General features: G+C 41.4%; 1 pseudogene; it reads right to left on the bottom strand.

The window, feature by feature from the left end:
• Positions 1-10529: 10529 nt before the first annotated feature.
• Positions 10530-13371, bottom strand: part of LOC129855586 (pituitary adenylate cyclase-activating polypeptide type I receptor-like) — a 67732-nt pseudogene continuing 64890 nt past the window's right edge.

Below are 13371 nucleotides of genomic sequence, written 5' to 3' on the forward strand. Positions count from 1 at the left end.
TCCAAGCTTTAACTTCCTGACTGATGCCTTGAGACGTTGCTTCAATATATCCACATCATTTTCCACCCTCATGATGCCATCTATTTTGTGAAGTGCACCAGTCCCTCCTGCAGCAAACCACCCCCACAATATGATGCTGCCACCCCCATGCTTCTCGGTTGGCATGGTGTTCTTCGGCTTGCAAGCCGGAGAAAAAAGGGGGAGCCAAACATAATGATGGTCATTATGGCCAAACAGTTCTATTTTTGTTTCATCAGACCAGAGGGCATTTCTCCAAAAAGTATGATTTTTGTCCCCATGTGCCGTTGCAAACCGTAGTCTGGCTTTATTATGGCGGTTTTGAGCAGTGGCTTCTTCCTTGCTGAGAGGACTTTGAGGTTATGTCGATATAGGACTCGTTTTACTGTGGATATAGATACTTTTGTACCTGTTTCCTCCAGCATCTTCACAAGGTCCTTTGCTATTGGTCTGGGATTGATTTGCACTTTTCGCACCAAAGTACGTTCATCTCTAGGAGACAGAATGCATCTCCTTCCTGAGCGGTATGATGGCTGCGTGGTCCCATGGTGTTTATACTTGTGTACTATTGTTTGTACAGATGGACGTGGTACCTTCAGGCGTTTGGAAATTGCTCCAAAGTATGAAGCAGACTTGTGGAGGTCTACAATTTTTTTCTGAGGTCTGATTTCTTTTGATTTTTCCATGATATCAAGCAAAGAGGCACTGAATTTGAAGGTAGGCCTTGAAATACATCCACAGGTACACCTCCAATTGACTCAAATGGTGTCAATTAGCCTATCAGAAGCTTCTAAAGCCATGACATAATTTTCTGGAATTTTCCAAGCTGTTTGAAGGCATAGTCAACATAGTATATGTACATTTCTGACCCACTGGAATTGTGATACAGCGAATTATAAGTGAAATAATCTGTCTGTAAACAATTGTTGTAAAGATTACTTGTGTCATGTACAAAGTAGATGTTCTAACCGACTTGCCAAAACTATAATTTGTTCAAACGAAATTTGTGGAGTGGTTGAGAAACTACTTTTAATGACTCCGACCTAAGTGTATGTAAACTTTGACTTCAACTGTATACTGTACTGTAACATGTAATGGCATAACACAACATATTTTATCAAATGAGACGTGGCTTTCAGACTATACACTCATCTCTGCTATTTAACCAGACGGCTTCTCTGTATTCTTAATTAATCGAACGGTGCTTCTGGTAAGAGCTGGGTGGTGGGGTATGTCTCCTCATAAACAATTCCTGGTGTACCGATGTTGAAAACATTGCGAGCTCCTGTTCACCTGACCTGGGGCCTCATTTATCAATATTGCATGGAAACTATTTTAAAATACTACTTACAAACTGAATTTAGAATGTTCGTACTCACAGAAAAAGCGTCATTTATCAAACATAACCATAATAATGGTTATCTCGCACACCGGTAGGAGATAACCATTGATGAATACCATTACTTTGCAGCTCATATGGAATATACAACACAGTACCATGAAATACAATGTCACAACCAAAAAAGGGTGGGTGTGACATAGCTGCGGAAGCCTATCAGAAGAGTTGGAGGTTTGTTATTTTTGGCCACCTGTGAGTATATATGTCATTGCAGTTAATCTGTTCTGTTTTTTCATGATGTTGTCTGCCATCACTAAATCTAAAATTAAATTGTTGTAAGTACTGTGATACTAAAGAGCAGGGAAGATTTACATTGATGAGATGGTTATCATTTGGTGCCAATATTGTTACCAGTTAATAAAGTCTTATGTAAAGAAAGTTTTTTGGAGTCATTATTTCATGTTATGGAACCAAGTTAATATATTGATACTAAGAAATGTATGGAATTGCTTGTAACCCAATTGTAGAAATGTGCATATGTTTTTCCAAAGTGACAAACCTTCTTGGTATAACATGACAAAATTAGTTGTATACATTAGTTATTTATTAGGTTTAACTAAAGAGGAAAAGTAAATTGAGTGTTGAAAGAAATAGGTTGCAACTTCAAACATAGGTTCGTTAACCCATTGAGTCCCACCGTTGTGGCGGCGTGATTTAGGACTTCTAACCCCTTTTAAACATTGTATGTTTGAGCTACAGAATTATGGGTTGTATCATTGGATTTGTTTATTTCTTTGTATCAACAAATAGTCTGTGTGATTGACGGGGGGCTGAGCTAGAGAAGGGTTTGTGAGACAAGGGCGCATCCCGAAGGGGCCTTTGGCAGAGTCTTTTTTACAAAAACATCAGAATTGTTTGAGCTACAAACTATTTAAAATAGCTGAAACTCTCACGAGCACGCATGTGTAACATGTTTTGCTCTATGATGCTCACAATCTACACAGGAGTCGTTAGAAGATCATAGGAAATCCCAGGACATAATGTCTATAATACTGTAATAAGTTCACATTGTTGCTGTCACAAACTCCACGCAGTTGTCACTGACTAGCTGGATATTCATTTCCCACTGAGCAAACATTATTGTACTTACAGCGTTCATATAAATTCATTTCATCAGGTTTTTGTTTTGGCAGACCTTTTTAATTTTATTGACATTTGTCAAGAAAAATCATGAATGCAACTGTTATGTCAAATTAATTGTGTTCTACTTGTAGCCCTGGATATCCTGAAAATAAATGTTAAAACAATTGAGGCTAAATATAAGGGTTGAACATGCAGATAAATGAATGTCAGATAAATTAAAAGCCATTTTTTTCTGGGGTCTTGGGACTGATAAGGTTAACAACACTGTGGTGTCTGGCCAGCCAGGCCAGTGTAGCCGAGCCCATAGCCCAGATGAGGAGGGGGGGCCCATAGCCCAGATGAGGAGGAGGGGCCCATAGCCCAGTTACAGGTCAGCAGCTCAGCAGCACTACACTTAAGACAAAGAAAAAAACAGACAGAGCATCCTACTTACTTAAATACAGGGTTCTTGTTGATGTTGGGCCGGTGTGCTGCAACCACAATACAAGGAAGTGATGTTAACATTTCATTTCTTATGCCTACAATATCGTGCAGTACCACACAGTGCACATTTCACATCCCTCCATTCTCAGTTTATTCTAGCAGCCAGTCAGTACTGATCTCTCTTACCTCTCAGTGATGATTTCCTTTGCAACACATGTAGAGTCAGACAGTAGAGTCAGACACAGAGCAGCCACAGCACGCCAGGTACTGGAGACCCAACTCACTCATCTGAACCTTGGTGTGACAAAGTCAGTGAAGGCAGGGAAGCGGGAAGAGGGGGGTGGAGGGAGGAAGAGGTGCGTCAGTCGGTGGGATTATGGCGAGCGTGCCGAGCTTCCTGATCTTTTGTGGGTAGTCAGTGTTGTTGAGGTACTTTTGTCTCACATTGGGAAGTATTTGTACTTTTTGCCAAATGGCCTGTTTCATGTGAAAGAAGCAACCCCGGTTGTGGGTCCCAGGAAACACCTTTGCGAAGACTTTAAAAACCGCCGGCTCGAAGTCAGTCATGACTGAATCTGGTTTCAGGTTGGGCCTGAGGCTCTTCAGCGTCGCATTTACGCACAAGCCTATGTTCCCTAAAAATGTAAAATATATCATGCTAGACTGCATGTTTACGCCTACATTTTGAACACTTCAATATAACAACGTCAATAGTAACCGTTGATACATACCTCAGTCTTATTTTGCAGCAACACGAAGACCGTTTGAACCATGCAACCCAGGTATGGTGTACAAAGGACGGGTTGTCATGAATGTTCCATCTGCAAACCAGTCCTTTGAGTCACACAGGTACTACAAGTTGCGTGTGGTTGTGAAGATCGCACTTGTGTCTGGCCCGGGTCCACTGTCATGCTGGAGGAACAGCTCTCCGTTGTAGCCCTTGTAGGTTTCAGGGATGACGAGTTCAAAGAGGGGGTGCCGCATTGTTCTTTTGTTGGTGCAGAGCAGGCAAGTCACGTGTACCCGGTCCACAACTTGCTAAGTTTCTTTCTGGGTTTCCAGGCTTCTATCCTTCAGGCCGTTCATCACCTTTCAGATCCATATCCAAGCATTGTCTGGGATATGGTTGTGCTCTCCAGATAAATTGGAGATAACCCCATCAGTGAGGGTTCCGCGACCCTGGCATTCGAAAGCATCGTATTCGGTGTTGTAGCCGTCATGAGCCAGGATATTTCTTCCACACACAGAGGATACGTTCGGGTTCCATTGCTTGTTCTGACCTCCACTAAGAATAAAGAATACTGAGGGTAGCAGTGCAATATCTTTTTAAGTAGAATATTTGGATTATTAGCATATGAACGACTTGCAATTTGACTGCTGGGACTATCGAAGCCATCCATCCAACCCATTTATTCAGATCCGACGGTTCAAAGAGGATAGTTTCAAAGGCAATCAATTGGGCCTAGTTATTGTTCATTAGCAGCATACTTTAGTTTGTGTGCCTGTTAATATTTTACAGTATGAACTCCTAAAACTTGAACAGTATTTTGGGCGTCATTGGAATGGAACATTTTAATACATTCTAATAAAATTGTACTCAGAAATTGGGTGACATAAAACACTTTTCGTTCCTTGTATTAATGGCAGTGTTGTTTTCCTATCAATATAATAATAATAATAATAATAATAATAATAATAATAATAATAATAATTGATCTGTGAAATTCGACATTGAACTTGAACCCTGTTTCAACAATCATCAGCTGATTCAGAAAATAATTTTCAGAATGACAGTAAAGTGAACAGCTGTTGTGATAGCACGCAATATTCTAGAATATTTTGATGTCTCGTATGTTACGAAAAGAATAGTACAAACAATACAGGCAGAAAAAGGCCTACATCATTTTAAAACAGGTTCAAAAGCTTTAATTCCTTGAAATTCATTTTATTCAATGGCTTCATCTGTGTCCTCGCCAGCCAAGGTAGGGCAGCACTTTACAACATTCCAATGTTATAGTCTTGTGAATCTCTCATGAATATTTTTTTATTAAAAATGGGAACAATGGGAGAGATGGACAAATACTGATTTCAAAACAAAATGGACAACATTCTCAAAAGATGCCCTTGCATTAAAGTTGAACCTCTCATAGATTTGTTGTATAATAGCCTATACAGCCAACTCAAGATATGGTAATCTGTTCTTTTGAAATAGCCCACATTTTCCATATCATGATGAGACTAAATGAAATGACGTAGGCCAATTGGATTTTGTGATGTTGTCCTATATTAAATTGACTTATTAGACTGTTAAAATGTAGGGGGAAAGGAAGACGTTGTATATACTGTAAACATTGGACTTCTCTGGTCTGAATTTCATAATCATTTTCGTTTTCAGATGTTTTCCGTTGGTAGACCTACCCATGTGTCTCTCCTAACTTTGAAATCCTACTCACCAATGTCAAATCAAATCAAATCAAACTTTATTTGCCACGTGCAAATGAAGTGCAGACTTTACCGTGAAATGCTTACTTACAAGCCCAAAACCAACAGTGCAGTTCAAGAATAAGAAAATATTTACCAAGTAGGCTAAAATAAAAAGTAATAATAAAAAACAACACAATAAGAATAACAATAACGAGGCTATATACAGGGGGCACCGGTACCGAGTCAGTGTGCGGGTGTACAGGTCAGTTGAGGTCATCTGTACATGTAGGGGGGGGTGAAGTGACTATGCATAGATAACAAACAAATATTGAGTAGCAGCAGCGTACAAGAGGGGGGCGGGGGGGGTCAATGTAAATTGTACGGTGGCAATTTTTATGAATTGTTCAGCAGTCTAATGGCTTGGGGGTTGAAGCTGTTAAGGAGCCTTTTGGTCCTAGACTTGATGCTTTGGTACCGCTTGCCGTGTGGTAACAGAGAAAACAGTCTATAACTTGGGTGACTGGAGTCACTGACAATTTTATGGGCTTTCCTCTGACACCGCCTATTATATAGGTCCTGGAATGCAGGAAGCTTGGCCCCAGTGATGTACTGGGCCGTTCGCACTACCCTCTGTAGCGCCTTATGGTTAGATGCCGAGCAGTTGCCATACCAGGCGGTGATGCAACCGGTCAGGATGCTCTAGATGGTGCAGCTGTAGAACCTTTTGAGGATCTGGGGACCCATGCCAAATCTTTTCAGTCTTCTGAGGGGGAAAAGGTTTTGTCGTGCCCTCTTTATGATGGTCTTGGTATGTTTGGACCATGATAGTTTGTTGGTGATGTGGACACCAAGGAGCTTGAAACTCTCGACCTGCTCCACTACAGCTCCGTCGATGTTAATGGGGGCCTGTTCGGCCCACCTTTTCCTGTAGTCCACGATCATCTCCTTTGTCTTGCTCACATTGAGGGAGAGGTTGTTGTCCTTGCACCACACTGCCAGTTCTCTGACCTCCTCCCTACATACCGTCTCATGGTTGTCGGTGATCAGGCCTATCATTGTTGTGTCGTCAGCAAACTTAATGATGGTGTTGGAGTCATGTTTGGCCACACAGTTGTGGGTGAACAGGGAATACAGGAGGGGACTAAGTACACACCCTTGAGGGGCCCCAGCGTTAAGGATCAGGGTGGCAAACATGTTGTTGCCTACTCTTACCACCTGGGGGCAGACCGTCAGGAAGTCCAGGATCCAGTTGCAGAGGGAGGTGTTTAGTCCCAGAGTCCTTAGCTTAGTGATGAGCTTCGTGGGCACTATGGTGTTGAACGCGGAGCTGTAGTCAATGAACAGCATTCTCACATAGGTGTTCTTTTTGTCCATACCAAAGCTGATAATTGTGACTTGATTGAATTAGAATTATTTTAATAATAATAATGATGATGATGGTGAGAGCCCTAAACCCTATGGGCTATTGTTTCTTTTTGTCTCTAAAATCACAATGTTTTCGTTGCTTTAATCATGTGACAAATAGTCTGTTTTAACTGAAACGTCGAAATTTCGGCCTTTTATAGGATATTTTATTTTCCACATGAAATTTTTATTTTCATAACTGATCAAAATTCAGTAGGCTATAGCCTGTAGATCATTTTCTGCCAATATGTGCAAATACATTTTAGGCCATATAACGAACAACTATGCATGATTTAATGAAAAGCAGCAAACAGACACAACATTGTTTCACATTATTTAATAAAAGACTCATTAACAGAAACAGGCCATATGATATATAGCTGTCTTCACAGTTTCCCGTCATATAGGCTTACAAGGGAACTCTGTATCGCCACGAAGTTGATTGCGTGAGGGGTGCTCATCAAAAAGACATGTAAGCTCACAACTGTGTGGGAGTGTGTGCACCATGTTCATTCCTTAGTGACGTGGACACCAAAGAACTTGAAGCTCTCGACCTGCTCCACTACAGGCTCATCAAGGTGGATGGGGGTGTGCTTGCACATCCGTTTCCTGTAGTCCATGATTAGGTCCTTTGTTTTGCTAAAGTTGAGATCAACTTTAGCAAGGGTCCTGATCTTGGTAATGAGCCTGGAGGGGACTATGGTGTTGAATGCTAGTATCTTTACATAGTTATTCCTTTTGTCCATGTGGGTGAGGGCAGTGTGGAATGCAATAGAGATTGCATCATCCGTGGATCTGTTGGGGCGGTATGCAAATTGGAGTGGGTCCAGGGTGTCTGGAATGATGGCGTTGATGTGAGCCCTGACCAGCCTTTCAAATCATTTAATGGCTATAGATGTGAGTGCTATGGGATGATAGTCATTTAAGCAGGTTACCTTGGCGTTCTTGGGCATGGGGACTATGGTGGTCTGCTTGAAGCAAGTTTGTATTACAGACCGGGTCAGGGATAGGTTGAAAATGTCAGTGAAGACACTTGCCAACTGGTCAACGCATGCTCTGTGTACGCGTCCTGGTATTCCGTCTGGCCCTGCGGCCTTGGGAATGTTAACCTGTTTAAAGGTCTTACTCATATCGGCTACAGAGATCACACAGTATTCCGGAACAGCTGGTGCTCTCATGCATGATTCAGTGTTGCTTGCATAGATGGCATTTAGCTCCTCTGGTAGGTTTGCATCGCTGGGCAGCTCACGGCTGGGTTTCCCTTTGTAATACGTGATAGTTTGCAAATCCTGCCACATCCGTCAAGCATCAGAGCCAGCGTAGTAGGATTCGATGTTAGTCCTGTATTTAGACTTTGCCTGTTTGATGGCTTGTCGGAGGTCTTTGAGGGATTTTTTATAAGCATCCAGATTAGTGTATGCGCTCCTTGAAAGCGGCAGCCTTTACCTCAGTGTGGATTTTGCCTGTAATCCATAGCTTCTGGTTGGGGTATGTATTTACGGTCACTGTGGGGACGATGTCGCCGATGCACTTATTAATGAAACCAGTGACTGATGTGGTAACTTCTCAATGCCATCAGATGAATCCGAGAATATATTCCAGTCTGTGCTAGCGAAACAGTCATGTACCTTAGCATCTGCTTCATCGGACCACTTCCATAATGAGCATGTCACTAGTACTTCCTGTTTGAGTTTTTGCTTGTAAGCAGGAAGCAGGAGGATAGAGTTATGGTGTGATTTTCCAAAGGTAGGGCGAGGTAGGGCCTTGTACAGTATGTGTTTTTGTGTGTGAAGTAAAGGCGATCTATGAGTTTTTTCACCTCTAGTTGCAAAGGTGACATGCGGATAAAAAATTAGGTAAAACAGATTTCAGTTTCCCTGCATTAAAATCACCGGCCACGAGAAACGTCGCCTCAGGATGTGCATTTTATTGTTTGCTTATGGCCGTATACAGCTCGTTGAGTGCGCTCTAAGTACCAGCATTGGTTTGTTGTGGTAAATAGACAGCTATGAATAATGTAGATGAAAACTCTCTTGGTAAATAGTATGGCCTGCAGCTTATCATGAGGTATTCTAACTCAAGTGAGCAAAAACTCGAGACATCCTTAACATTACAGATCGCGCACCAGTTGTTGTTAACAAAGATACACAAACCTCAGGTAACTGCACTGTTAAAAATGTCCTATAATTTTATGGTACACTACAGCTACTGGTTGCCGTGAAAATACGGTAAATATACAATAAGTCACTGTGTTTTTTTCTGCTAAATGTAGGTGTTTTTGCTGTATGCTAATTCATTGGGATTTGAACTCGAACCCTGTTTGTTAGTAACTACTTGAATTTCCTGCTGTGCCACCAGGTCAGTGAGAATCCAATAAAAAAATAATATTCAAATACTCTTTGAAGAGGTAGGGTTTCAGATGTTTTCGAAAGATGGAAAGGGACTCTGCTGTCCTAGCTTCAGGAGGAAGCTGCTAATCTTGCTGCTCCGTAGGCATGTACCATGGTCTTGTAGTGGATTCAAGCTTTGACTGGAAGCCAGTGGATTGTGCGGAGGAGCAAGATGACATTTGAGACATTGGGAAGCTTGAGCCCCAGGGGGACTTCAGCATACTGGATAAATTGCAGGGGTTTTATGGCACAAGCGGGGAGCCTAGCCAACAGCAAGTTTTAGTAGTCCAGCTGGGAGAGGACAAGTGCCTGGATTAGGACCTGCGCCACTCGTCAGTGAACTTCAGGTAGGAAAGTCGAAGCTCTAGAAAGATGCCCGACATGGAATTCTGAGTTGGATGACTGATTAAAACTGATTTTTCCCAGTCGGAGCTCGTTTTTCCCCCTAAATTCCCAGTTTCATTGACTTCATTGACAGCATGGCAGCTTCATTGACAGCATGGCCAATGTTGAATGTTTATCATTTTAAACTTGGAAAAGAGACACGTAATCCCAGATTTGGGACCACACAGCCACTGTCACTGAATAGCAGGCTAGTGATTGCTTTGCAATGCTTGCAGTTAGCTACTGCCACTGATTGTTTCCAAACCACTCAATGTTGAATTTGCGATTTCCAACTTGTTGTGTAATGTTTATGTCCAATGGCAGATGAGCACCGATACATTTGATCTATAATTTCTCTTCATATGACATGGATTAAAATGGATTTGCCAGTAGATTGTCGACTTGACTCATGATGATGACTGCTAGCTAAGATTTTGAAGGTATGATGTTGACATGATCAGTCCAATCAAAGCTACAGTAGACTTAACGTCATTTTATCTGTGGCCAATGACCTTGAGCCTTCTGATGGGCACTTCTAATTTAACTCTATGGCTGCACCCAAGGGGCTTGAATTTTCAAAGTCTACCGTTAGACTTGACAGTGACGTACTCTCCCCATGATTGACAGAACACTGAGCCAATCACGGCGCAACTGCAGCTTTATTAACTCAACGATTATTATAGCAATTTTTTACATTGTTTGCAAACTCATATGTGACATGTATTAATGCCAAAATAACATGCAAAACTGTTTAATTTTGTTCATTTTTTTTAGCAAAACATGTGGGGCTCAATACAGGTGGGGCTCTGCCCTGAATGACGGGTCGCCACTGATCGTAATAATGTAGCTAACCAGATAGTATAACAGGCAAAAATGCTAACAATTCTTTGTGGCTATCTGGATAGCTAACAGAAGTAGCTAGCCAGTTAGCTCTATTTACTTACTATGGGATTGCGACCTACGCACACTACAGTGGGTGTTGTAGGCAGGTAACCATGCCAAAATGAACACAGCATGCATTTATTAACATATCAAGATACAATACTGTAGTCAGGCAATACATGAGATGTGAATAGTGTGAGACACAGAATTAAGCTACTATTGCAGTATCTTCTAAATGTCATACTCGTTTGAACCAGACAGCATCAGATAGATTGCCTACACGTAGAGAGATAGAGGGGTGCTGCTTTGCTCGCTCGGATGCTTTCTCCTTCTGAGATACATTCAGCCTCTTGCGAATTGAAGGAAAAATCTGAAACACATTTTTAAGGAAAGCCTGGCTTCCCTTGACATCCATGAATACATGCCACTGCTTTCACTGCTGCAGTGTTTACGTGTCTTCTTGTTTTGATGTACATATTTAAGAGGTGTTGTATAATATTATTGCATTATTGACTTTAAGTCGCGTTAAATGTTTAGGACATAAATGTTTGTGCTTTCTTGCCAATTTATGGCCACTCTCTCGCCTGACATGAACATGCCAATAGAAGTTGGTAAGATAGCACAAACAGATCTGGCACAAGGCTAGTCCTCTATCCCTCATCCCAAAGAAACAGCAGCTCACCAGAAACGTTCAGAAATATTATACGATTTAAACTCCTAATTAACAAAAAAGCTGTTTACACAGGAGCTCAAGTTCAAGTGATATATCCATTGATCCTTTCAAGAGGTAACAATTTCTCAGTCAATCAGATCAGTTCTATTTTCTTGTCATTTTACAGTACCAATACTTCTGACTTTGTTCCTGTTCAGAAAATGTACACTACATGAACAAAATTATGTGGACACCTGCTTGTCGAACATCTCATTCCAAAATCATGGGCATTAATATGAAGTTGGTCCCCCTCTTGCTGCTATAACAGCCTCCACTCTTCTGGGAAGGTTTTCCACGAGATGTTGGAACATGGCTGCAGGGACATTCAGCCACAAGAGCATTAGTGAGGTTGGGCAATTAAGCCTGGTTCCAATTCATCCTTAAGGTGTTCGATGGGGTTGAGGTCAGGGCTCTGTACAGGCCAGTCAAGTTTTTCCACATCAATCTCGACAAACCATTTCTGTATGGACCTTGCTTTGAGCACGGGGGCATTGTTATGCTGAAACAGGAAAGGGCCTTCCCCAAACTGTTGCCACAAAGTTGGAAGCACAGAATTGTCTAGAATTCGTTGTATGCTGTAGCGTTAAGGGGCTTAGCCATAAAACTTTACAGTTGGCACTATGCATTCGGGCAGGACACGTTCCCCTGGCATCCGCCAAACCCAGATTTGTCCTTTGGACTGCCAGATGGTGAAGCGTGATTCCTCACTCCAGAGAACGCTAATGGCGTTGGCGGTGTAATGAGTCTAATGGCGGTGAGCTTTACACCACTCCAGCCAAAGCTTGGCATTGCGCTTGGCGATCTTAGGCTTGTGTGCGGCTGCTCGGCCATGAAAACCCTTTTCATGAAGCTCCCGACAAACAGTTGTTGTGCTGATGTTACGTCCAGAGGTAGTTTGGAACGCGGTAGTGAGTGTTGCAACCGAGGATAGACGATTTTCACGCATTACGCGTTTCAGCACTCACCGGTCCCGTTCTGTGAGCTTGTGTGGCCTACCACTTCGCGGCTGAGCCGTTGTTGCTTCTAGACATTTTCACTTCACAATAACAGCACTTATAGTTGATCGGGGCAGCTCTAGCAGGGCAGAAGTTTGACGAACTGACTTGTTGGAAAGGTGGCATCCTATGACGGTGCCATGTTGAAAGTCACTGAGCTCTTCAGTAAGGCCATTCTACTGCGAATGTTTGTTTATGGAGATTGCATGGCTGTGTGATCGATTTTATACACCTGTCAGCTAAGGGTGTGGCTGAAATACCCGAATCCACTAACTTGAAGGGGTGTCCACATACTTTTGTACATATACTGTATTACATTGACAAAATAAAATATGACTCTACAGTGCTCCCTTGTGGAGAAATGCAATTATTGACAGCAAGAAATAAACAGACACGTTAATCCAAATAACTGTACATTTTCCCAACTACACAATACAAATATCTGAAAACATATGCATACTGTACAGTTTTAACGTATTGACAAATATGTTAATACAGTAACCATTCTCTAAAATGTAATGATAGCACACAAAGTATGTAACACATTGTTGCAATTGTTTAATAATAAAATGTATATATTTCTATTTCAAGTATGTAATATTTTATTTCATTAACCTACTAATTTTATTATATAAACCTATTACCTACAGTACAGTTGCATATATGATACAAAAATATTTGATTGATCATAATGAAATCATTAAGATGTGTTGTCTAGGTATATACAGTGCCATGAAAAAGTATTTGCCCCTTTCAAATTTTCTCTACTTTTACATATTTTTGATACTGAATGTTATCAGAACTTCAACCAAACCTAATATTAGATAAGGGGAACCTGAGTGAACAATAACACAACAATTACATATATATTTCATAAACAAAGTTATGCAACACTCAAAAAGTAATTGTGAAAAAGTAATTGCCCCCTTACACTCAATAGCTGTTTGCGCCACCTTTAACTGCACTTCCTGTAGTTGTTGATCAGTCTCTCAAGTTGCTGTGGAGGAATTTTGGCCCACTGTTCCATGCAGAACTGCTGTAACTCAGCGACATTTGTGAGTTTTCAAGCATGAACTGCTCGTTTCAAGTCCTGCCACAACATCTCAATTGGGATTAGGTTTGGATTTTGACTAGGCCATTCCAAAACTTTAAATTTGTTGTTTTTTAGGCATTTTCATGTCGACTCCGTATAGGAGTTGCAGCGATGAGACAAGAATGTAACTACCAATTGGATACCACAAAAAAGGGGTAAAAGTT

Source organism: Salvelinus fontinalis, chromosome 5 (assembly GCF_029448725.1).
Source record: "Salvelinus fontinalis isolate EN_2023a chromosome 5, ASM2944872v1, whole genome shotgun sequence".
NCBI lineage: Eukaryota > Metazoa > Chordata > Actinopteri > Salmoniformes > Salmonidae > Salvelinus > Salvelinus fontinalis.